Source organism: Telopea speciosissima, chromosome 5 (genome assembly GCF_018873765.1).
Source record: "Telopea speciosissima isolate NSW1024214 ecotype Mountain lineage chromosome 5, Tspe_v1, whole genome shotgun sequence".
Classification (NCBI taxonomy): domain Eukaryota; kingdom Viridiplantae; phylum Streptophyta; class Magnoliopsida; order Proteales; family Proteaceae; genus Telopea; species Telopea speciosissima.
Genome location: NC_057920.1, coordinates 20,765,247 through 20,792,985, shown reverse-complemented (window position 1 = coordinate 20,792,985; position 27,739 = coordinate 20,765,247). Strand labels below are relative to the sequence as shown.

At 40.4% G+C, this 27,739-nt stretch overlaps 1 pseudogene; it reads left to right on the top strand.

Moving 5' to 3' along the window:
- The first annotated feature begins 162 nt into the window (after positions 1–162).
- LOC122661289 lies at positions 163–27,739 on the top strand (annotated as a pseudogene).

Below are 27,739 nucleotides of genomic sequence, written 5' to 3'. Positions count from 1 at the left end.
GTGGGCCCTTCTGTGAAATGACCGTTACCCGTTATTTTTGCTGAGTGACCCTCCAGCTCCCGCCACGACTGGAGGATGGCCACATTGGTGTAGGCGTGCATTCCACTATTCCCTTAATATGATATAATAAAGTGGTCAATCCTATTTTTGCCGCGGCTTTCTTCAGCTTCCACAGTTCCACCTCCGCTCTCGCCTGGCGTGGTCGGACTTCTGAGGCAAGACCAGACCCTTTACCGGTGAAGGACGTAAGGCTCCGTTCCATTGGTCTGTACGTTCTGATCTGAAGATGAATGATGCAGACGTTTCCAAGCAGATCCAGCAGATGGTGAGATTCATCCGCCAAGAGGCGGAAGAGAAAGCCAACGAGATCACCGTCTCCGCTGAAGAAGTATGCCAATTTCCTCCGTGATAGGAAATCACTTCTGGTTTAATTCCTATAAACTGGCAATTTGAACTGATTCCTCTGAATTTTGTATACTTGTTCTCTTCATTACGTATCTGAAGATTCACATATACTGGTCTAGTGTCAGTGTTGGAAGTTTAATGATATCAACTGTTCCCCTCTCGATTACTTGGGACTGCTTCTGCAGATGCCATAAATATGGATATCGGTGGTGACAATTGTTCTTTGTTGCAGGAGTTCAACATCGAGAAGTTGCAATTGGTTGAAGCTGAAAAAAAGGAAGATCAGACAGGAATATGAGCGCAAACAGAAGCAAGTAGAAGTTCGGAAGAAAATGTAAGTCTCGAGCTCACTCTGCCACTTCCTCTCTTTGTGTCTCTCGATTTGGCGTTATCCTTATCCTTATTGCCAACTTTGTTACTCAGTCCTCATTTCAAACAATTAATTCAACTGGAAATGTAAATCCCTAGCATCGTATTTTAGATTAATTTAGTTTTGTTACTTCTAGATTATGATCATAGATTTTGAGTAGATGCTAGACTGATTTGTTACCTCTGTAAATGTGTAATTTTCAGACATGGTCAATCTAAGTAGTCACGCCTTGTACAAGCCATTTGTATGGGATGATGGTTCGAAACATATATGACCTATGCTCAGTATTGGTTGTTTCTTTAATTAATGTTAAAACTTCTTACTCATACCTGCTATACTTTGTGAAGCAGCTTATACGATGGACCAAATTTGCTTTCTTTTTGTATTTCTGTCTTAATTCGTATCGAGTGTGCTCTTGCTTATAGCCATTATTCATGCATATCATATACTTGATCTGTTTCAATCCAAGAGCAACCCTGGTTCATTTCTTTAAATATAAAGTAATGTAAACAATTTTCTTAGCTGATATATAATAGAGAATGGGATTATGCGGAAAAGTTACGCCTCTGTCTTTCCACGTATATATTGTCATGCGTTGCCGTTGGTTTCATTTCTTTTTCATATTACAAATTTAACCTCTTCAAATTTGTTTCACGCAGAGAATACTCAATGCAGCTAGCTCAATGCTTCTCGTATCAAAGTTCTTCAAGCACAAGATGATGTGGTTAACTCCATGAAGGAGGCAGCATCGAAGGACCTTCTGACCTTCCACAACCACCCTGCTTACAAAAATCTTCTGAAAGACCTTATTGTTCAGGTCAGTACCTTTGAGATTTGATGTTCTATTTATGTGTAGGTTATTTTGTTAGGAAATTATAGAAACATATTTCCAAAAATTCATCCAAATTGCATCATTCCTCCATCTTCTTGCCCATAAAATCACATAGACATAACAAATTTATTTATTTATTTATTTTTGGAGGGGGGGGGGGGGTGAGGGGCAGTAAAGATGCATAGAAATAAGAAAAAGGGAATTAGAATTTGTGATGATGTTATTTGAAGAATCTAAACATGTTCAAGAATCTCACTTATTTGTTTTCAAGAAGACATCTCCAAGGATTTAAGAATTTATCTTTTCTGATCTCAACCTTTAAGAGAGGAAAAAGGGGGGAGAAAAGAGAACCCTGATCTTTATATAAATCATAGATATCCCGCCTTGGAGTACATTTGCAAGAATGAAACTCAAAGGAATTGACAGGGGCCCGCACAAGCGGTGGATCATGTGGTTTAATTCGATGCAAAGCAAAGAACCTTACCAGGGCTTGACATGCCGCGAATCCTCTTGAAAGAGAGAGGTGCCTTCGGGAATGCGGACACAGATGTTGCATGACTGTCGTCAGCTCGTGCCATTTGATTCATGTAACAAGAGCAAGATTTCCCATTCCTTAGCCGGAAAGATATGTGGTCATGAAAGAGGGATTAAGTGGACCAGAATTGACGGGGTAGTAGAGTCGTGGAAACAATTGTTTCTTCCATATTTTGGACCTTAGTCCCATGGAACAATATGCTACTGCTGAAACATGGAAGAATTGAAATCTTAGATCAAAACACTATGTATGGATGGTATAAACTGCCTAAACAAGATTTCTTGTTTGGCAAACAACTAGAGCCTATTACTCACTACATCCAAAAATTTCCATTAATGAAACATGTAAATCCGTTGGAAAATAAAAAATACGCATGTCCGATGAAATGGTTGTTGCTATCTGCTCCAATAAATTGAAACATTTCCAAAAGTCATCCAAATTCCTTTATTCCTCCATCTTCTTGCCTCTAACAATCACAAGCACATATGCATAGACATAACACATTTTTTTTTGGGGGGAGGGGGGATGGGGAGCAGAAAAGATACATAGAAATAAGAAAATAGGAATCAAAATTTGTGATGAGGTAATTTGAATAATATAAACATGTTCAGGAATCTCGCTTATTTGTTGCCAAGAGGATATCTCCAAGGATTTAAGAATTTCTGTTTTCTGATCTCAACCTTTATGAGAGGAAAAAGGGAAAAAAAAAAAGAGAATCCTGATGTTTATATAAACCATAGATGTATTCAGTATAGTAAATTAAAAATTAATACTAAAATGCAAAATAGTAAAATTTCATAAAAAAATATATATTTTCTTATTTTACTTACAACAACAACAACAAACTCAGCCTTGTCCCAACTTAATGGGGTCAGCTACATGGATCCAAACAAAACAAAATAGGGAAAACTGAGGTCTAAACAAAAAAGGGGAATGAAGAGATGGGAAAAGAGGTGTGGGTAATGAGGTGAGAAATGAACAAAGGTAAAAGACCAATGCAAGATGGAAAATAAAAAGAAAAATGGAAGATGAAAGTAAGAGGAGAGAGGCACAGCCCAACAAGTCAAGAGAATCTCAGCTAAATGGGGTTTGCTACATGGATCTTTGCCCTCCAATAGGCTCTATTCGAGGTCATACTTTGTACAAGACCTAGTCTGTGCATGTCCTTTCTTACAACTTGTCCTATGGTCATTTTAGGCCTGCCCCTAGCTCTTTTAGCTCTTTCAATCGGGATCATATCACTCCTCCTTACTGGGGTGCCTCTAGGCCTCCGTTGAACATGACCATACCATCTCAAATGACTCTCTCGGAGCTTGTCATTTATTGGGGCAACTCCCTTGTCATTTTTTCTTATTTAACTTACAACTACCAAATCTTGATGCTCTGATTTTTCAGACCAAACATCAACCTGATTCTGAATTTTGAGTATAGATTGAAATTACATTATAAAATTTTCTTCATTGTAAAAAATGAGAAAAGGGAAGAATATTAATGTAGGACTAAGAACCTGAAAAGGTCTAACCCCTGGCAGGATCACAAATATGGGCTCAAATTGCAGTGAAGTAAGAGAAATAATAATAACTTACAAACCATCAGCAATGAGCAACTGCTATTGTAGTCGAGTAGGGCCCTGGATGAGGGAAAGAAACCCAAAACCTGATGCAACTCTGATCAGCCAAATAACAAAATCAATCTTGTCTGTCAGTGTTCTGGAACTCTATTTTGGTGAAAGCGATATGGCTGAATAATCTTCTGAATTCCAGCAACTGGTGTAGATCTTCAATAGCAGCAGTAGTAGATGATTAAGGGAGAAGAATAACCAGCAGTAATGCAGCAACTTGTTGTCGACTCAATTCACATAATAAAGGATGGAAGGGGGATTGATTAAATTGATGGAAGGGGAAATAAGAAAGTGGGTCTCTCACCCTAGCTCTCACAACCAATCCTTTCACAGGACAATCACTTGCCAAAGCAAAGCAACTTGAATTTTATTAACTCAAATCTCCCCTGCTCCTAAGAGCTGATCACATACATATAGCCCAAGGACTGAGACAAAATAAACAAATTAGAAACTAGGCTCTAACTAGGATTCCCAATTAGGATTACAAACTCAAACATAACTACGAAACTAAATAAAAGTCTAATAATAAAAATAAAACCTAACATTAACTCCTCTAAGTCAGCTGTCCAGGTGGGGGCCCATATCACTGTTCATGTGAACAGTGCCACGTGAATAGTACTTGGGTGCTGTTCACGTGAACAGTAATTTCATGAACAGTGTTACCATTTTCTTCATTATTTGATCTACATCAACTCTCCCCCACTTAAAAGAAACTCGTCCTCGAGTTTTATAGAATTTAGGGGCAAGATTGGTGTGGTGCACATTCAGTTTCAGCCCAAAACAGTACTCTAGCAGCTCGTGGATGTTAGGAATGTAGTCTTCAAGGCACGAACTTTCTCTTCAAAGGACTTTGGTGGCATGATGAACTCGTATGTGCTTGGCTTCGAAATCAACAGTCATGTCCATGGGGTCTTCTACAGGTGTGTCTTTGACCTTGTCTGCTTCAAACTCTAGCTTTTTATGTTCTTTTTTGTAGCTAACAGTCTCTTCAATGGTTTCTTCAACCACCTCCTCAACTATAGTATCAAGGTCCACATCGTCCATTGCCTCAACTTTACTTGCTTCAAAATTCTTCAATGTAAGCCTCGCCATTCAAAACATCAAGGACTGACTCTTCCTTGACGACAGAAATTTCTGGAACGTCTTCAGCATTAACCTCAACTTCATGTTCTGGTTCTTTGCTTGGAGGTTCTTTCTCTTGTTTCTTTTCCATATTCAAAACTTCAACGACTTCCAAGGTAGCATCAGTTGCAGGTGGAGGGCGGTGGGGACCGTGGCTTTACAAGTTTGCTCAAAAGAGATCATTTGGTCTTTTAGTTGCTTCATGCTTTCTTCAAGTGTAAATACCTTCTGGTGGTAATCTTGTTGAAGTGAAAGCTTTCTGCATATATGTTCCGATAGGTACTTGTTCTTCAATTCATACTACATCTCTTCTCTTCCCAAGTCCTAGGTTCACATCTTCTAACTCTAAGTCTCTCTTCATGAGATTTCCACCATTTAGCATAACTAGTTAATCGAAAGTAAACAAACCTAAGCTTACGCGCCTTTGTTGGGTTGTGCCAGTCAAAATATTCCTCTAGAGAATCCAACCAATCAAGGAAGAAGAATAGATCCCTCTGCCCAGCAAAGGAAGTAACTTCTGACTTCACCTTCCTTGTATTAACATCAACCCTAGGAGGTGATACACTCTGATACCAAATAATGTAGGACTAAGAACCTGAAAAGGTCTAATCCATAGTTGTCATGGCGTCGCCATGGCGTCCTGGCGCTGGAGAAGGTTGCATGGTGACCTACGCCATGGCGTCCCTCTTTGATTTCTTCTTTCCCTCTTCGATTTCTTCTTTTTGTCTTCTTTCCCTCTTCGATTTCTTCTTTCCCTCTTCGATTTCTTCTTCGATTTCTGAATTTTCTTCTTAAAACTTGAGAAACAATAGAGAAAAAATAAAACATGGCTTGAGTATACATCTATTAAAACATTAAAAATAGAGAAAATAAAAAATAAAACATGGTCGACATGCGTTGCCATGGCGGGCGACATGTCGATATATCGACGTGACACCCCTCCACCGACTTGGATCGCCGTGACGCCGTGACAACTATGGTCTAATCCCAGGCAGGATCGCAAATATAGGCCCAAACAACAATGAGGTAAGAGAAGTAATAATAACTCACAAACCAGCAGCAATGTGGAACTGCTATTGTAATTGAGTAGGGCCCTGGATGAGGGAAAGAAACCCAAAACCTGATGCAACCCTGATCAGCCAAATAACAGAATCGATCTTGTCTGTCAATGTTCTGAAACCCTATTTTGGTGACGTCGATATGGCTGAATAATCTTCTGAATTCCAGCAGTAGTAGATGATTAATGGAAAATAATAACCAGCAGTAATGCGACAACTTCTTGTTGACTCAATTCACATAATAAAGGATGGAAGGGGGATCGATTAGATTGATGGAAGGGGAAATAAGGAAGTGAGTCTCTCACCCTAGGCTTCTCGCCCTAGCTCTCACAACCAATCCTTTCACAGGACAATCACTTGCCAAAGCAAAACAACTTGAGCCCCTGCTCCTAAGATCTGATCACATATATATAGCCCAATGACTGAGACAAAATAAACAAATTAGAAACTAGACTCTAACTAGGATTCCCAACAAAATAGAAACTAGAATCTAACTAGGATTCCCAACAAAATAGAAACTAGACTCTAACTAGGATTCCCAATTAGGAGTACAACTTAAACATAAATAGGAAACTAAATAAAAGTCTTATAATAAAAATAAAACCTAACATCAACTCCTCTAAGCCAGCTGTCCAGGTGGGGCCCGTATCACTGTTCATGTGAACAGTGTTTTACCCTTTTCTTCATGCTTTGATCTACATCAAATATATAAGAGTTTCAGAAGCTTCCTGCCTCGTCTAGTCTACAAACATCATATGACATATTCTCAGAAGAATTGCAATGTTATTAATGTAGGGGTAGGGTACTGATGTCCCAACCTACAGTAAGGATCAAAGGTACTGACAGCCGGCAGAACAGTAAGTGATAAAAAAAAACTAAATAGCAACTGCCTAGATTTAGTTACTACCGACTTGGATGGATATGTTGGTCCAGTCGTAGGTAGGGTACCAGGGCCAGGGGTAGGTTACCTCTTCAAAGTTACGGCCAAGTTAATGCCCAAATTAGAAGAATTAGAGATTCAAACTTAGAAGGTGAAGGTTCAGAATTAGAAATTCAGTACTTGTGAAGACTCTAACCATTGGATGACCAAGAGATTTCAATCAAAGGAAAATCAGGGCTGTGGGAGAAACATACTAAAAGTTGTGCCTAAATTACTGGTTGAATGACAGAATTCACCACTGAATATTGCTGTCCAGAAACACAGAATAGAAGGTGCTGCAGGTCTGGTCATGTTCAGTTTTAGAAAGGAAGGAGAAGGAGAAGAAAAGAGGAGAAGAGAAGAGCAAACGCGGTTTGTGCTTAATCTGTTATGTCTCAAACTAGAGACTAACTTGCTTATATTGAAAAGAATGATAAATTACACAGGGGCCCCTAGCCTTATACAAATAACAGAAGAAACATAAAATACATGGGGTTATGTGCAAGAATACCCCTTACACTCCTATTCTTAACACTCCCCCTCAAGCTGGGTGGTATATGTCATACATGCCCAGCTTGTTCAATAAACAGTCAAAGTGATGAGTGCTAAGTCCTTTGGTGAAGATGTCGGCCACTTGTTCATTTGTCTTCACAAAAGGGGTGCAGATGGTCTTTGACTCAATCTTTTCCTTGATAAAATGTCTATCAACCTCAACATGCTTAGTCCTGTCATGTTGCACTGGGTTGTGAGCAATACTTATGGCTGCCTTGTTGTCACAATATAAACTCATAGGTTTAACAGTTTCAAATCCCAACTCTTGAACAAGTCTCTTCAGCCACAAGATTTCACACACTCCGTGAGCCATGGCTCTAAATTCTGCCTCAGCGCTCAACCTAGCCACCACAGGTTGCTTCTTACTTCTCCAAGTAACCAAATTTCCACCAACAAAAGTACAGTATCCTGAAGTGGATCTTCGATTAGAAATAGATCCAGCCCAGTCAGCATCAGTGTATGCTTCAATCCTCAAGTGACCATTTCTAGAGAAGAGAAGACCTTTTCCAGGGCATGACTTTAAATATCTGAGGATCCTATAAACTGCATCAAGATGTCCCATTTTGGGTGCATGCATAAACTGACTTACCACGCCGACAACATAGGCTATGTCAGGTCGGGTAAGGGAAAGATAGATTAGCTTGCCTACTAATCTCTGATATTTTTCAGCATCTACAAGAGGTTCACCACAATTTTCTCCTAGTTTGTGATTCTGATCAATAGGGGAGGAGGCTGGTTTACATCCTAAGTACCCTGTCTCTGTAAGTAGATCAAGGACAATTTTCCTCTGACAAACGTTGATCCCTTGCTTGGATCTTGAAACTTCAATCCCCAGAAAATACTTTAATGGACCAAGATCTTTGATCTCAAACTGCCGAGCCAAGTAAAGTTTAAGCTTTGAGATTTCAGCCTCGCTATTTCCCGTGACCACAATGTGATCAACATATACAATAAAAGCTGTAGTAGTGCTGCCCTTCCTTTATATAAACAAAGTGTGATCGGCTTGACTTTGGGTGTATCCATTCTGTAGGATAGCTTGTCTAAACCTCTCAAACCAAGCCTTAGGAGATTGTTTAAGGCCATAAAGAGCCTTCCTAAGACGACACACTTTTCCATTGCCCCTAGGATGCTTGAGCCCAGGAGGAGAGTGCATATAGACTTCTTCTTCTAAGTCACCATGTAAGAAAGCATTCTTTACATCAAGCTGGTATAATGGCCAATCAAGATTTGCAGCTATTGAGAGGAGTACCCGAATGGAGTTATGCTTGGCCACTGGAGCAAAGGTTTCCTGATAATCAATGCCATACACTTGGGTATAGCCCTTAGCAACCAGTCTTGCTTTATATCTCTCTACAGTACCATCAGACTTGAACTTGACTGTAAATACCCATTTGCATCCAACAGGAACTCTCCCCTTTGGGAGTTCAACAAGATCCCAAGTGTGATTCTTCTCAAGGGCAACCATCTCTGTATTCATTGCTTCTCTCCATTTTGGATCAGCCATGGCCTCTGCTACATTCTTAGGAATAGAGATGGAGGAGATAGCCACTGTGAAGGCAACACCTGTAGGGGAGATAGAATCATAGGAGACAAACTTGGCAATGGGATTAGTACAAGCTCGAGTTCCTTTACGGTGAGCAATAGGAAGATCTAAGTCTGAGGATGTAGGAGTAGAGGAGGGTATACCTGTCTCAATGGATGGAGGCTCAGGATGAGGAGACGAAGAAGGATTTTAGCAGGTCTTCTTTATAGGAAGCCATGAAGGAGGGTTTTTCTTGTCCTTTGTATACACCAGTAGCGTCCCCTGTTCTTTGTTCACCTGTGCACTCGGAGACTCCCCCTCAACAACAGTATCCTCATAACTTTTCTTTCCCTTGTCAATCTGGAATGGGGAAATAGGGACAAGAGAGGAGGAAGGAAAGGATACAAACTCAGGAGCCTCTTCAACCTCACCACCACGAGATGAACACTCCCCCTGAAGAGGTGACTGAAAATGTGGGATGGTTTCAAAGAAATAGACATCTTTGGAGATAAGCCACCGACGGGTAGGAGGCTGATAACATGTGTATCCTTTGGAGGTAGAGGAATACCCAAGAAAGAGGCACTTCAAGGACTTAGGATCCAATTTAGTACGGGCAGATTTGCTAATGTGGACATAGCAGATGCAACCAACGACCCTTGGGGGAAGGGAGAAAGAAGAAGAAAGTGAGGGTAAGACCTCAAGAGGTACTCTGAAGTTCAAGACACTGGAGGGCATATGACTGATAACAAAGACCGCAGTGAGCAAGGCATCAGACCAAAAGGTTTTTGGAATATGCATGGTAAACCAAAGAGACCGGGCTACTTCCAGCAGGTGGCGGTTTTTTCTTTCAGCAACCCCATTTTGTTGAGGGGTATCAACACAAGCTACCTGGTGGATAATGCCATGGTCAGAAAAAAAGGACTCCAAACCACCATACATATACTCTGCACCTTTATCAGAACGGACAATTTGAATACGAGTTTGAAACTGAGTATACACCAACTCATAAAGATTTTTAAACGCAGCATAGACATCACTCTTTTGTTTCAAGAGATAAATCCAAGTAACTCGGGAGAAGTCATCAATAAAGGAGACAAAGTAGCGGAAGCCACGTAAAGAAGTAACAGGGGAAGGACCCCAAACATCAGTATGAACAATGTGAAAATGTGAAATAGATCTATTACCAGAAGATGGATAAACTGTCTTACAACTTTTTGCAAAAAGACAAAGTTTGCAATGAAAAATATGATTGACAGGAAAAGAGGTAAATAAATGTGGCAACATTTTCCTCATAACAGAAAAAGAGGATGTCCCAAACGCTGATGCCAAAGCAAAATATCCTCCTGTGTACGTCCGCCATGTTTCCCACACACATAAGATTGAGCTTTCGCCACAGGGGAAGCACAAGTGTCAAGAACATATAATCCATCAGCCTCACGACCACTGCCAATCACCCTCTTCGTCACCAAATTCTGAAAGAGACAATGGGTAGGAAAAAAGGTGACAAAGCAGTTCAAAGATTTAGTCAATTGGCTAACGGAAAGGAGATTAGTAGTAAAGTTGGGAACATGAAAGACAGACTTCAAAGGGATAAATGGAGTAACTTGGACATCTTCCTTGCCCGAAATGGAAGAAAGGGAACCATCAGCAATTTTTACCTTATCTTTCCCAGAACAAACAAAGTAGGAATTAAAAAGCTGAGACCTACCAGTCATGTGATCTGTGGCCCCTGAGTCAATGACCCAGGGGGTGGTGCCAGAAGAGGTAGAGACCTGTAGAGCAGTGGAAGTAGTGGTAGCAGTAGAGGAGGAACCATCCAAGTGGGCTACAATCCGACGAAAAACAGCTATGTCTTCTTTGGAGAGGGAGGATGGATCAGACTTATGAACCCTAACATGGGCTTTAGGCCCATTCTTCTTCTGTCCTTTCTGTCCTCCAGATGCAGCAGAGGATGGTTTCCCATGAAGATCCCAACAAAACTCCTTCTTATGCCCAGACTTACCACAATAGTCACAGGAGAATCGACCTTTACCAGTCCCCTTAGTGAAGGGAGGACGGTCTTGTGGAGTGGATGGAACAAGAGCAGAACACTCAACAGTAGGGGTAGTCTCCATAGCACCTCTACGGGTCTCCTCACTCTGTAAATAACCACACACCTCCTCCAGGGAAGGAAGACTTGGTCGGTCAAGTATCTGTACCCTTAAGGGTTCAAACTCAGAGTTAAGATCTTCAAGAAGGAACAAGACCCTCTCCTTCTCAAACAACTGATGCACTTTAGGTTCATCAACAGGACACAGCTGGAGGTCTCTGTAGTGATCATACTCCTTCCAAAGTCCCACAACAAGGCTGTAGTACTCAGAGATACTTTTGTCACCCTGGCGCAGGCTAACAATCTGTTGGAGAAGTTGATAAACCTTTGTAGAGTCCCCCACTCTATCGAAAATTCGAGCAACACTATCCCAAATATCTTTGGCAGTCTCCTTGCTCATAAACCTTCTTCCAATCTCCGGCTTCATCAAAAAAATAAGCCAAGTCATCACAAGGGAGTTCTCGGTTTCCCATTTGGAGTAGCCTGGATCAGTAGAGGAAGGGGCCTTAAAGCTCTCAGATATATATCCCAACTTCCCCCTACTCCAAAGAATGAGCTTCATTGACCGTGACCAATCCAAGTAATTATTACTGTCAAGCTTGACAATGGGAAGCTGAACATTTGGATTCTCATACGAGGAGGTGATGGGCAAGGCTGTTGCAACAGTTGGGATTTCAAATGTCTCAACATTTTTTTCACCCATTGTGGCTTCAAAGCAAACACTTGGGAGGAGCCACCAACAGTACCTCAAGTAAAAACAGTTGGTTCCCACGAAACAGCTGAAAAAACAGAGACAAACTAGACCAAAAAACTTGAAATAACTTGTAGAACTTCACACAAGCATCAAACAGCAGCGGAGTAAAAAGGAATAGCCTTCCTTACCAAGAAACGATAGTAGGTGGCCCAAAAAAGCTCCCAAAAAAGCTCTATTGAAGAGCTATTGCCAATCCCACACTCTGGCTGGCGGAAAAACTGACAGGATAGTCTTGGCCGAGATGCACTCCTGTCCCTTGGCTGCTTCCAAATGGCTTGAGATGACACAATGGGAAGAAATGTGACCTCCAAACGAAACTAGAGCACCTGGTTGCTCTCCATTTGGATTAGAAACAAGAGAGAAACAGATCTGTGAAGAACCGTAGGTTTTTCATCAAACTCCAACAACAACCAAGAGGAGAGACCAACTCTTAGCCTACTAAACAACCTTCTCACACCTTCAAACTCCAGGAATAGTATGCTCTGATACCATGTTCAGTTTTAGAAAGGAAGGAGAAGGAGAAGAAAAGAGAAGAGAAGAGCAAACACGGTTTGTGCTTAATCTGTTATGTCTCAAACTAGAGACTAACTTGCTTATATTGAAAAGAATAATAAATTACACAGGGGCCCCTGGCCTTATACAAATAACAGAAGAAACATAAAATACATAGGGTTATGTACAAGAATACCCCTTAAACTCCTATTCTTAACAGAAATCCTCTAATATTCAGAATATTGAATGGGAATGATGTCACCAGTAAAAGGTTAACACCACTGCTTGAACTTCCTTAGATGGTCTTGATACTACCCAATGAAACTCAGTAACAGTGAAACAAAATAAAAGCAGAAAAGAAGATGGTAAAGAAGAAGAAGGGAAGAAGGATATGTAGGTATCTCACCTACTGTAGAGAAGGTATCCCACCTATCTCTACAAGGGCCTCTCACCATACTCTCTCACAGAAACATGGTTGTAAAACAACTCTATTTTTTCTTTTCTCAAATCGTTGCCTTTGTCCAGTCATTTTCTTTATTAAATAACAAAGCAACCATTACAAATATTGGAAACGTCGAAAATAGAAACTACTGCTATTCTAAGGTCTCTCTTCTAGAAACATTCCAAATTAGAAACTAAGACTCCAATATTGTTATTACATAAAATGGAAAGTCTACTTTCTAAACCTGAAAATAGAAACTCAAAATAGAGAAACCTAATATTCTTAACGACTAAAAAACAAAAAATAGAAACTAACTTTTAGTCCCGTATAGGATCTAAATCCCTAATATTTGGGCTTATAGAATTGGCCCATTACAATAGTAAACTAAAAAATATAAAGCCCATGGCCAATACAACCCATTGGACGCTCAAAATTACATATATTAGTCCATTCTTGGTTCAGTTTGATGGCCTGGTTGGTGCTGCCCGTCTTGTTCTCTTGAACTTCATCAGTCGTGATAAGAAAATGGCTAAATTGAACTTAGGTTAATATATTTTGAATTTTACGTTGTTATAAAACTTACAACGCAACGTTCTCTCAAGTTTTAATCTCATACTCACCTAGCGAGAGAAAAAACCCAGCGACGCCTCTGAGAAGCAGCCCGGCCTCACGGTCAGGCTGCTCCTCCCCACTCTTCCTCCCTTCTCCTTCTCTCTTTCTCCCCACCTCTCGCCCTACCTTCCTTCATCCTCCTTTTCTTTTTTCCTCCTCTTCTGGTTTGGAGTCTGGCAGTGAGGTCGGGCTCCTCCTTCCCCCCCGTCTCCTTCTGTTTCTCTCCATTCCTTTCTTCCTCCTCTTCTTTCTCCTCTTCTTCAGGATTTGGAGCTTGGTCTCCTCGTTTGGACCTGTGTAGAGCTTGCAGTCATCATACCTGTCTGCAGTCATGCTTGCCGACAACCCTCTTGGTTTGTCGTTTTCGTGGACGTCTGTCTTGCTTTGCTTGCTGCCTTGTAAGTCGCCTTCCCGCTAGGCCTGTTTCTAGGCTCGTTGGGGTCTCTCCTGCCTGGTCGCAATGCTTCGTTGGCTTTCATCTCCAACAACTGCTCAGTTTGCTGGGTCGCCTCCCTCGCTTGGCTTGCTGACCCGTCTCTTCGCCTCCAGCCCCGCTCGCCTTCTGTCTCGCCAGATGTCTTTCATTGCCAGTGCCCTCAGCTGTCGCTTGGTCGTCAGCCTATTTGGACTGCAGTTGCTTGGCCGCAAGCCTTCTCGATCAGTCTTCTGTCTGATCCACCTGGCTCGCTCAGCTAACGCCATGTTACTGGCAGCTGCATAGTCTGCCTTCTGCAAGCTATGCTCGGCCGGCAGCCGCTTCACCGTTACCCTCTGCAAGTCCGGTGTCTCTCCGACGTGGCTGTGGTCCTCCGCAAGGCCAGCTCCCCTCTGCCGCGGCTGTTCGTTTTCCGGCGATGCTCCATTTTTTCATCTTGGCGTCTGGTCCAAGTTGTGCTGAGATAGTTGGTTTAGGGTTTTTGCTTCCCTACCTGGAAATTATCTGGCTGCCCTTCTCCTTTTGTTGTGCTTCATAGCTCTTTTGGGCTTTTATAATTCTTGGGCTTTCTTCTTTGGTTTTATGCCCACGTGGGCTTTGGATTTTACAGGCTTTACCTCCTCCTAGGTGGGCCTTGTAATTTGTTTGTGGCTTTGTGCCCTTGTACGCTCTCTCTCCTCCCCCCCTTTCGTTTCTTTGGTAATGAATTAAATTATTTATTCACTAAAAAAAAAAACTTACAACGCTTTTGCTCATTTTGAATTTATATATATATATATATATATATATGTTTTTTTAAAACTTTTGATACTGTATTCATTAATATAATGGAAAAATATCCCTGCAATTGGCTAATATATTTTTCAAACATGGGAAAATTGGACTTCTGGTGATTATTTCATGAGTTTTCCCTATGGGTGTGTGAATAGTATGGTTTGCTTCTCTTGCAGAGTTTGATCCGACTGAAAGAGCCTGCTGTCCTGTTGCGTTGTCGGGAAGATGATCTATATTTGGTTCAATCTGTTTTAGAGTTAGTAGAGCTGGAGTATGCAAAGAAAGCAAATGTTCACAAACCTGAAATTATCATTGACAAGCAAGTCTGTTTGCCTCCTGCTCCTACCCAGCATCAGGCCCATGGACCTTTCTGGTAAAGTTTTCCATCTATCTGGAGCTGTGAACAGATCCTTTGGGGAATTTTACTAACAGTTTTGTTTTCTTTCTAAATCAGTAATTTACATCTTTTATAATCTTGACCTGCTGCATTTTTCATTTGAATATGGGGCCATTATCACCAATATTACACCAGGAAACATATGGGATCCACATTATAGAGGACCACACACCTATCTAATTAGTCGAATTTCGTCCCAAAACAAGCATGATATTTGAGTCAAAATTTTGGGACAAAGTTGTGAAAAATTACATAAATGCTATTACCCCCTATCTCTCTATATGTTGAAAGTTACAGCATGCTTATTATTTTAAACCATGTTTTGCCCCCCATTACATATTCATATTTGGCTGAAACTGCATTAGTGACTAGTGAGATGGATGTGACTTGTGAGATCGTTTGTCACATGAAGATCCACCTATATCCATTGAAATGTGCCACATGGTAAGTGTCTCCTCATGAAATTGATGACAATTCATTAACGTTCATGACATAAATTTCCCCTTTTAATATGTGTCACCCCTTTCTGTTGTAATTCCATATCCTTGGATATGAAGCTGGTTAAAATTCAAAATGCTGCTTTTGTTTTCTGTGCTGGCGTCAGCATTGGTATGGTCTTAATCAGACTTTAGACCATGCCTAAACCTATCCTTTGTAAGCCCCATGCAATTTGCACCAAGCACAGGTTTATAGCATGTCTGGCAAGTTATACATGTAAGTCTAAAATGAATATATGAGGTTAATCAGTAGGTTCAATGTTCTGATCTAGAGGTTCTAAACTCATTGATTCATTAAAAATTATTGGGTTTGTATTTCTACCATTGTCTTTTCAGTAAATAAATTGTTCCTTACGAGTAAAGGAATTATAAATTCATTTTAGTCGTGACTTTTTATGGAATCATGAACAAACAGGGTTTGTGATGTCTTTTTGTATTTTGTACACTTGAAATGAGGAATCCTTTATGTTAGAATATATGTACTCTAGAATATCGTGGGGGTATTCTGGTCCTTTTAGGGGTATTTTTATGTTATTAAGTGTTATTAGCTTATGTCGGCTTTGTGGGTTTTAGTCCCACATCGCCTAGCTTCTATTATTTGTAACGTGGGCCTTTCTATCATTAATACAAGTCATTCCATTATTTTATTCCCTCTCTGACCCACGGTTCAACCAACATGGTATCAGAGCTGGTCTGATCTAGGTTAGAGAGAAAAAAAAACCTTATTTCTCCCTTCTTCTCCTCCAATCGATCTCTCCCTTCTTCTCCCTTTTCTCGGTTTTTCTCCTGCTCCTATTCTTCTTCTTTTCAACCCAAAAATAGGGGCAGCACTAATGAGGTAAGCATAATATCGATGACTTAGTTGCTGCCCCCCCCCATTTTCTTCTATCGTTTTTTATTAAAAAAACCTGCTGGAGCCTCATCTGCGATTTGGAGTTTCCCTTCTTTGAGATCAAATCTCTATGAACCTGATCCTCTAATTTAGGAACACCCTATGCAGCCTTTTGCCAGCCATATACTACCCTATTCCTAAACCTAACTTCCCTTTTTCTTTATCTCCATCTTTTATTATTTGTTTTTCCAGCCTAAATCCCCAAATGGATTTCACCTTGTCAGGGTTTTTCAAAACCCTGGCTCCAATCGATTTTGGGGTTTCCCTGGTTAGATGCAGCCAATATTTCAGGGATAAGTCCCAACTAATCCAAGCCCTAATCAACCTCAGTTTGAACACAATCTGATGGTTGGATCTATCCCTACAGCAAAATCTTTACATCCTACCTTTTATGGTTCCCTGTTAAAACCCTAACTCAAATCGATATTAGGGTTACAAGTTTGAATTCTTGCTGCATTTTTTTGAGGGATGATTACTCCACCTACAGAGACCACTCGACCTCAGTATTTGCCTTTTTCCAAGTGTTTAAAGACCCCTAACCCCAATCGATCCTTCTTTTCAGGGTTTTTTTCAAAACCCTGACCCATATCGATTTTAGGGTTAGGGTTGTTTGCTGCTATTGGAGTTTTTTGTTGGTGTTTCTACCATCAAGAAGGACATTCTATTTCAACTATTTATGGCTTGAAGAAGGTCTACTGCACAAGATAGCTGCTGCCCTCCTTTTCTGCGATTTTTTGGTATTTCTCCCATATGAAGATCAAGTCTCAATTACCAAGGAGATTGGTCATTCGAACTGGAGATCGTTTCAGCAGTTGTGGTCAGCATCTATTACCATAAGCAATCACCTTGGCCAAGTCATCCTCACTTTTGTTGAAGCCCCCTTCCCTACAATCGATATTCACTTTCAGGGTTTTTATCAAAACCCTGGCTATTATCGATCTATGGGTTAGGGCAGTCCACTCTTGCTGATTTTTTGAGGAGAGTTTTATAACCATCAAAGGAGTATTCAGCCCATATTTCAGCATCATTCATCAGGTTTTTTGCAAAAATTACAGTTCATTCTGTTGGCTTGGTTTCTCCAATTATCAACCTGTTTTTTCTTGTTCCTATATGGCTGGCTGCTTCAACTACCTATGGATTTGTCTGGTTATTTATCTTATATTTGCTGGTTATTTTGAGCTTCACTACCTACCTGGCTGGTGTTCTTGATTGGCTTCTGTAAGCATGACTGGTTGATGTGTTACTGCTGCCTTCATGTGGAATACTGCTGCCCTATGATTATGACTGAGTTTCCTATTATTGGAGATCGAATTTCTTTCATTATGGAAGACTCGAATCTGCTACCCTAGAGATCAGCTTATTTGGGATTACTACAGTGTGTTCCACGATTATTGGTTGCACCTACGAACCTATTCAGTTATGTGGAGTTTTTCTGGTTCATATCCGGTACACTTTGGAGCTTATCCAAGCATTGTTCCCTAATTCAGATCCGATCCAATTTTTTGTTGAAGCTTCTTCAATCCATTGCTGTCCAGATGTCTTCATTAGTACTGTTTAGCATGTGGGAGTTTATACCTTGGAGTTTTTTGCACAATTGTTCCTCCTTGTTTGAAGATTGATCAAGCCTTGCAAAATGGAGCCTTTCCTTTCATCACATCAGATCTGTATCCTTATCCGATCTGAATATTGGGGTTAGGAGTTTCTCCCTTGCAGGAGTTTCCATCAAAAGTGTTTATTTGATCGATGGAAGATGGTTGGAACTTTATATGTTGCATTATTTACTCCTACTTCATTATCCCACTGCTGTTTTTCCTTCACCACCTCCCAAATCATACCTTTGGCATTCCCCATAACCACCTTGGAAGTTAATGGCATTCTCTTCTTTACCATTTCTTCTTTTTACCATTACACTTGGCATCCATTGAAAAATTCTGGAATGTTATGTTTTGCCCTATCTCTAAAATCATCTCTCTTATGTCCACGTGCACTACACGTGAGGGGGGGATTATATACAGTATACCTGCAGCTATTGCAGAGAGCAGAACATGCAGGGACACTTGGTGCAAAACATAGAAGGTTAGAGGTTTCGCCATTGCCAATGGGTATCTACTTTGTTATTGGGTTAAAGTTTGTCATAAGGGGGAGGTTGGCCTTAAAGTTTTGAAGATGTTTGGTTATTGCCTGCCCATATGAGATCCTACTGTTTGGTTGTTTTTTCCGCTGCTTGATCTTTACTGCTGCTTGACTCATTTGCCGGCTACTCTAGTTACTTATCTTCAAGATTATAATTCAGAGATTCATTATTGGACAAAGATTGGTGAGAGATGCCTTTTTGCTGATCAAGTCTGTCCAAGTTTGAAGGTCTATTTTTTCAAGTTCTTGAAGGTCTATTTGGGAGCTGCATTCATTTTGGAGCTGGATTCTACAACTTATTTTTCCCATTTTATTCAAGTTGGGCATTAGTACCTTGTATGCGCCAACTTGAGGGGGAGTGTTAGCATTGTTATGGAGAGATTTTTTTTTCTTTAGTAGAGAGTTTTTTTTTTTTTAGTCCACGCTGGATCTTCCTTCTTTCATATTTGTATAATCCAGCATGAGGGGGAGTGTTGGAATATATGTACTCCAGAATACCGCCACGGTATTCTGGTCCTTTTGGGGGTATTTTTATGTTATTCAGTGTTATTAGCTTATGTCGGCTATGTGGGTTTTAGTCCCACATCGCCTAGCTTCTATTATTTGTAACTTCCCCTCTATTATAAATAGAGGGGCCTTTCTATCATTAATACAAGTCATTCCATTATTTTATTCCCTCTCTCTGACCCACGGTTCAACCAACACTTTATATCCTTCAGGCTTGCTAATGTCTCTCTCTTGTTTTATCGAATTGGATGTTGTAGCTAGTTGGTATACTTGAGTATATATCCTAGTACTTTTTTTTACCTTTGAAAGAAAAAAAAAAAAGAGAAGAAAATAAATCCTTGCCTAGGCTGTTATCACGTAGATTCCATTCGGCTAGGATGCCTGGTTATCTAGGCATTGCCTCTTCCTCATTCGAGGCTGGTTTCATCAATAACAATCCTGAGCCTATTAAATATTGCCAAAGCCGAACCTATCTCATCCCATAAGGCATGAATGGGACTAATTTTAATTGCAGTCTAACTTTTTGTTTTGTGGGGAGGGGGGATTGTGATTAGTTACCAAAACCCAACCCTAACCCATAAAGTGTCATACCAAAATTAACCACTGGGAGTGAAAGTTTAATGCATGGAATTTAATATTTGATTAAAAGTTTTGAAAACCAAGAATGTAAATTGGAAAAGCTTAGATAGTTGATTCCAGATATCTGGGTTCCACCAAAGATGTGCCTGCCCAAAAATAATATCAAACCCGAGTCAGCTAAGCCTTTTTTCAAAATTTCCAATTGCTTGGGACCCCAAAATAAGTATAGGCAAAAGATACATCTTGCTTCATTTATGAAGGTGCTAGCTGGCTCAGCTTGTAAAGTCTTTGGCATGTTGTAATGAAGACCTAGGTTCAAGTCTTGCCTCCACCTTACTACTTTTCAAAAAGAAAAGAGCACAGAGATGTGATATTTTCTAGTGACTAAACCATGCGTCTGCACTCTGTGCTGTGTAGATCATAGATTTTTTACTTACCTTCTTAATTTTGAGTGAATTCTGCGTCTTCAAATTACTTTGGGGTGGATCATTGTTAACATTTTGAAAATTGTTAAAGAAACCAAAAGAAAGGGAGGGTGGGGAGAAGATAGGTCTCAGATTCTTAGTGTTAAGTTTAAGGGTATTTTTGTCTTTCTAGTATTTTCGGCTCTACTTCCCAGCCTTACTGTAGAGTCGTGGGGTTCAGGGGGTTATACTTGTCTTTTGCACTTATTTTATTTCGTTCATTATTATAAATATAATTGAGCTGTTGTGCGGCTGTTTATTCTGTCCAAGCCGCAAGCTGTCCTCTTCTCTTGGATAGTTTGCTTCTCCTCTCTCTTTCTCTCTCTAATCTGATTGCAACGCCTTGATATTGTAACATGGTATCAGAGCACTTGTAATCAGATCTGAGATTTTTTTTCATCATTCTCTGCTGGTTTTGTTTTTCGATTCTCACCTTGTGGTGTGCAGCCACCTAATGCTGCAATTATTATGAAGTAATCACTCCTCTTATTTATTGAGTGCACTGTACCTGTTTCTGCTGGAGTATCCTGCTGCTGGTTGAAGTCTACATCGAATTCTGATCTACTGTTGATGTATCGATCTCAGGCAAAATCCTGTAAATTCGATCTCTCTTGTGCTGCTGGTTTTGGTGTTTTTTTATTTTTTATGGAGCTTATGGGTTTGTGGCTCCTGTTTCCTGCTGTTGGTGATGCTACTTTGTCTTTCATGGTTCTCCACTATTTTTAATATCGATTTTGACTTCTTCATCAAAACCCTGGTACATCGGTTTCTTCCTGGTTTGTTTTCTGGCATTGCTCTATAGTGGTGAAGCCTTCCCTATTGCTGGTTGTGTATTCCAGCATCTCCTTTTTGGTGATTTGGGCTGCTCCTGTTCTTTTTCAATCCAAATCGATTTTTGGGTTGTCATAACCCTGCTTCATATTGTTTTTTTTTTTTTGGATATATTATTTTTCTTGTGACATGGCCGAGTCCGAGAATATTACGGACAATGTTAATGTCCAGATTACTTCCATCAAGCTCAAAGGGAGCTCCAATTACCTGCTTTGGGCTCAAGCTGTTCGAGTTTACATCATGGCTAAGGATAAGGTCCGTTATATTACTTTTTAGTCTTCCTATATCTGATTCTAAGGATTATAATGAATGGGTCAAGGACCATGCGATTATTCTTATTCGGTTATGGAACAACATGGAGCCCGATATTGCTGCCAATGTCATGTACCATACAGCCAAAGGAGTGTGGGATGATTTGAAGGAGACATATTCCCAAGAAAAGAGTATGGCTTGCATCTATGACCTGTATGAGAAGCTGTTCCAACTTCAACAGTCTGACAAGTCTCTATAGGAATACTACATTACGTTCAAAGGAATGGATGAAGAGCTGAATGTGTTTCAGCCACTTACTAAAGACATTGAGAAACTAAAAGCCCAACGGAATGAATTTTTTGTCTCTAAATTTCTTGCTGATGTGAACCCTAATCTAAAGGTTGTAAAGGGCCATTTGCTTGTTGGTGAGTCAATTCCTACTCTCAATGACACCTATTCCCGATTTCAACGGATTGCTTCTCCTTCCAAGCATGATTCCAACACTAAAGAAAATTCTGCATTCACTGCTGGTCGAGGCCGTGGTTCTGTGGGAGGTTGTGGTTCTGGTGGCTGTAATTTTGGTGGGCAGTATACTGATTGTGCTAATGGACGGTGTTCTTTTTGTGGAAAACCGAATCTTATAGTTGAGACTTGCTGGGTTAAGCATGGAAAATCAGAATGGGCTGATGATGGTTCTAATGTTGTACCCTCCGATGACACTAAATCTGGTCCACCTTCAGGAGATTCTTCTTCCATCTTTCGTGATGAGATTCGTCAATTGATGTGACGAATACAAAGTCTTGAGACATCTGCTTCTACATCTTCTAGGGCTTCCACTTCCGCTGCTACTTTAGGTCATGCAGATACACCTGCTTTCCTTACCATCACTTCTACACCGTGGATTATTTAATTACTTATAGATAAGATCATATTTTCTAAGAACAGTATAAACCAAATGTGAGGCTAGGAATGTCAGGACATTGACCAATTCCAAGAACAATATATACCAAATGTATGTTTTGATTGTTTCAAACTCCCAATAGCATGCTTCTTCAGTTCTGTTGTCTTCTAGTTCTATGTTGATTTTTTATGATTTGATGTGGCTTAATGTTGATTTTTGATGACTTGATGTGACTTAATGTTGATTTTTTATGATATAAGGTATATATTGTAGTATACTAAATAATGTTAGAAAAAGGGTAAATAAAAAATAACACTTGGCGCCTTGGTTGCCTAGGCAACGCCTAAGTGGGTGCCTTCTGCGCTTAGGCACCCCTGCAATCCCTTGGGTCGCCTTGCCGCCTTGAGAACTATGATTGAGAGTGTTGACTCATTATTACTCACCATGTCTGTAGGAATTTGGTCTGGTACAAATTTGGTGCAATCCTGGTTTGAGAACCCAATTCGAATTGCTTATAGGCCCACCCAAATTTAATGAAATAAACTAATGATTACATCTAATGTCAACTACCAGCCCCCTTTAGACCAGAAAACCGGATTCGACTGGGTTCGTTTCGGCTTAGGTCTCCAAAGAGGGTCATTACGGTCCAGTCAAGCCAAGGCAACTGCATCACTTTTCCCTCTCTTTCCCTTTTTCTCCTCTGCAGTCTTCACATAATCTATATTTACCATAAACTTGCTTGACTTCAAAATTTAGCTTCCATTTTGGAAGTTGGAACCTTTCTTGCTCCAGAGCATGCATACATTGTTTTTTTTTTTGGGTGGGGGGGAGTGGGTAGTTGGTAAGTTCCTTGAGTGTTGTGCAATATATCATATTGCTCCCCAAGGTAGAAGATTTCTTTCCCCTTTTTGATTTCCTCAACTGGGTTCTGTCTGAAAGGTCACCCATGAATTAAATTTGTTAACCATGTGTGCAAATATTGGATAGGATCCATTGAATATGGTGTATCTGAGGCCGACAACCATCATATGACTTCTTGAGATCAAATGGATAGCAATTTTATTATTTGTTGGGTTGTTTCTAAGGTAAAGCTTTTTCGCTCTTAAATTGGCTTTGGAACTAATGTCACCAGATATTTTATAAACCGAATTATAAACAATACATGGTTTTCATTCTTTTCTTGGATGATATGAAAAAAGATAAATCTTTATGATTTGTTTTTTCTTGAGCTTGACAATTCTGAGACTCATGAATCATTTGTAGTTTTTATGATTTTGAAATCATGATTTTGATATAAAATAATTTGTCTGATGATAACCATTGCTTATGCAGCTCTGGAGGTGTTGTGTTAGCTTCTAGTGATGGCAAGATTGTTTGCGAGAACACCCTTGATGCGAGATTGGATGTGGTATTCCGAAAGAAACTGCCAGAGGTATCATCCCACATGCCAGTTAAGCTTTTATATTGTTTTCATCTTGTTACTAACATATTTATGTTGTTGGGGTTGCTTGCATTGCTCTATTTGGGAATGATTTTGTGCCCTAGCTGTGAGAACCTTATTCATTCTTGTGCTAACGTGATAGAATTTGCAAAAATAAAATGGAAAGGAAAGAAAAAGCTTCTAATGCTTTGTAATGCAAACATTCTGTTTAAAACAAAGATCAGCTGTTGTGTTTTCACCAGTTTCATATTTTCTACTTTTTGGAAAGATGTAGAGAGATCAGATTAAGGGATGAACAGTTTTTTTTTAAAGTTGCAGTTTATCGCAACATCTTTCCAACATCGCAGTCGAAACTGGTCGAAACCTGTCTAGTTAAGGGATTTTTTAATGTTACAATTTATCTCGTCTCGGTTTCTTGCGAAACCGAAATATCTCGATTTCTTGCGAAACCGAAATATCTCGATTGAAACTACAAGTTTTGACTGAGAGATAGAATTGATGGAATTTTGGGGCATTGAACTTATGCCGATGTGACACAAGCCTTCTTTATTTATGATATATCATATGAAGTACAAGTTACAATTATACCCTTAAGGCAACACAAGCTAAACCCCTACTGGACAAATATACCTTTGTACCCATATTACAACACTCCCCGTCAAGGTGGTGCATAGATATCAATCATGCCTAACTTGCGAACAATAGAAACAAAACTCTTAGTGCTCAAACCTTTAGTGAATACATCAACTAACATTGCGATCCATCTCTACATGTTTGGTTCTATCATGCTGGACCGGGTTGTGGGCAATGCTGATTTCTGATTTGCTGTCAGAGTACAGACGCATGGGCACCTCAAGAGGTAATCCAAGATCTTGAAGCAACCCCCAAAGCTAGAATAGCTCACAAATGCCATGGGCCATGGCCCAAAACTCTGCTTCTGCACTTGATCGAGCTACAACTGCTTGCTTCTTGCTTCGCCAGGTAACTAGGTTATCACCAACATAGGTACAGTAACTAGATGTAGATCTCTGATCATCTGGGCAGCCAGCCCAATCAGAATCTGTGAAGGACTCAATGCAAAGGTGGTTATGAGATGAAATGAGGACACCCTTACCAAGTGCAGCCTTTAGATATCTCAAGATTCGATACACAACATCCAGATTCAATGAATAGGGGTCATGCATGTATTGAGTCTAGCAAAGGCGATATCTGGTCGAGTATGAGATAAATAAACGAGTCTTCCAACTGGCCTCTAGTAGCTACCCTTGTCAACGGCCTCTGGGAATTAGGCTCAATAGGAGTGTCAGCTGGTTTACACCCTAGCATGCCTGTATTTGATAAGAGATCAATGGTGTATTTCCACTGTAAGAGGGAAATCCCTTGAGCTGAATAGGCTACCTCTATGCCCAGAAAATATCTCAATTTTCCCAGGTCTTTAATCTCAAACTTTGTTCCCAGGAACTTCTTCAAGGAAGAGATCCCTTCAATGCTATTCCCAGTTATGACAATGCCATCTACATAAACAATCAAGAGAGTAATATGGTCAGCTTCCTTTTTATGAACAAAGCATGATCTGCATTACTTTGTTCATAATCGATGGAGACCATAGCTTTATGAAACTGACCAAACTAGGCCCTAGGAGACTGTTTCAGTCCATACAAAGCTCGGTTAAGCTTACAAACTTCCCATGAGTTTCCTGGGATGTAAATGATGTAGATTTTGGTCAGAAGAAGAAACAAAAGAACCAAGGTGGTTCGATTCAGCCTCATGTGGACCAGCTTGGACCAATTCAAACCAGCCAGGAAGACTAGCTCAAGCCAGCCAGCTGACCTTCTAGAAGAGGCCTTTGTTGGCCACGATTTTGATAGGAGATCATCTCCAGCTACCTAGTTTCTAATTTATTTAGGGGAAGCAGTTTTCTGTCCAGGAATATGGCCTACGTCAGCACTCCCATGTGTCTATCTCTCTCCTCCTTAAAACAAGGGGGCAGAGCTGTCTTTTCATATGGGGAGGAGAGAGATAGACTCATGGGAGTCCAGGCGTAGGCCACACTCCCGGACAGAGTTCTTTTTCCCTTTATTTAGTTTCTATTTTAGTGTTCTTATTTGTTTTAGAAGGCTGAGCTATAAAGCCTAGTAGTTTCTAATTCTAATTTCCTTCTATTTTAGTTAGGTTTTAGTTTTTCTATTTCCCTACTTGCTGTTTTAGAAAGTTTCTATTTTTATTGTAAGCTTGCCTATGCTATTAATAGCCCCTTATTGTAAGGACAAGTACAGAATGATTGTATGAGAGCTGACTTGGGAGTTGCCCCAATCAATGACAAGCTCCGAGAGAGTCGTTTCAAATGCACTTAATGCACGAGTGATGTATTGAATCAGGCAGAGATTCAATGTAGCAGCGGCATACCCTTTCTTCATGTGCCGAGCCAATAAGCTTGCTCGCAGGGGAATCTTTCCCGCGGTGTAGCACGTACATTAGGCGCTCTTCAATCTCAGCCTCCATAATGGAATCAGACGACGTGCCCGAAAAGGTGTCTAGGGCATAACTTACTCATTTCTCAACATTATTGAGCGTGGTTTGCGACAACGCACTCTTGGCGAGGAGAACCATTACTCTACGTATCAAAAGTCAATCAAATGATCCAGAATTGCAAAAATCTCTCTCATTTAGCTTCTTTTCAGTACGACCATACGGAAAGTGCAATACCTCCTGTGTCCGACATCAAAACGACGCACTGCCAGTTGCGTTGGAAAGGCGACTCGATAAACTACAATTTTATGTAGATTGCTCCATCCAGTTCTTCCATTTGCCTTCACCTGCTGCCCCTGTGCAGTGCCCAATGCTGTAAAACAATAAGGTTTAGGGAGCTTCACCTTAATGCCTGAAATTGATAAAATGACCAAAATCCCCTTATCAAATGCCTGAATGCTCTAATTGACTATCTGTTTTCCCAAACACTTCCAGGACATATGTAAGGACTAATATACACTGTAGTAGGCCATTTTGGACTGCCACCCGCTGCCGGACATGCCCACAAGCCTCTGAAACATTGCCCAATTGCCAAGTGTCCATGTTGCACTCCCAAGTCATACACTTGCCATTCTAGCTTTGCCAACTGACCAATAGCCACTTATATACTGTCCATCTCAGCCTGGGAACACTACCATGTTACTGCCATGTCATATTGCACACTGTACATGCACTGTCATGCACTCATGCCTGCAAATGACAGAGTTATACTTGGAAGACTCCCAATCACTGTGGGACCTCAGAGTACACTATCAAACCCCAGTAATACTATTACTGCAATTGTAAACATTGTAAGAACTATTGTGGATGCGGGAATATTGTCTAGTCATTACCTGCACTGCCATAAGTCTGCCAACTCAACCAAAAGGTTGCCTGTGCTGTATTGTCCACTGTCACTGCCCTGGACTGCCATTGAATACTCCATATATCACTGTGATCCTTGTGACATCACTGTAGCCATCCTGCTAAACCAGTACACTGCTGTACATGCTTGTAGTCACTCATAGCCATCTATATTGCCGCTTTGCTTACTGAACTGCACCAAGATGCACTGTGTTGACAACAATGACAACCAACACACAGTCACTACCATCTACACTGTTTGTTCAACAAACTTCAATCCTTTTACATTCGTAAAGGACATTTGTGTTTCTGCTGATCATTGATTCTATTAGAAGATCATTTTGAATTTCAATGTCAAATTCTATCCCATGGTGTGTACATCTGGTCCAAAAGCAGCATAAGTGTACCTATGGCATGGACATATAGCAAACATTTAGTCAGGGGCAATCATTTCTCTTATCTATCCAAAAAATGTTAGGTCAAAGTACGGGTAGCCCCTATGGTCAGAAACTTGTCTCCCCCCTCCCCCCCCCCCCTAACAAAATAAATAAAATAAAATAATGATTGTTTAGAAAGAGGTCCGTCAATCAGATGGTTATTATTGCTTGTCTGTGTTGGTGTTAATACCTATTGGCTATTGCATAACGTAGTAGAGACCAGTAGAATGCAAGTCAATCCCCCATATATTAGCTTACAGTGTGCACTATTTTTTCCATTTCTGTGCTGTAGTTGATGCATATAGATTTCAGCATTTCTGTAATTATTTATTCATCTGTATGGCAATACCTCAAGCATATTCATCTTTTGTTCATGCAGATCCGTAAGTTGCTTTTTGGACAGGTTGCAGCATGATTGGTTGGATGTTTTTGTGTCATCACTTGTGTGTTTGAGGCTATAATTTTAGGAATCTGTCCATCAATGATCAAAATTTTGTTCTA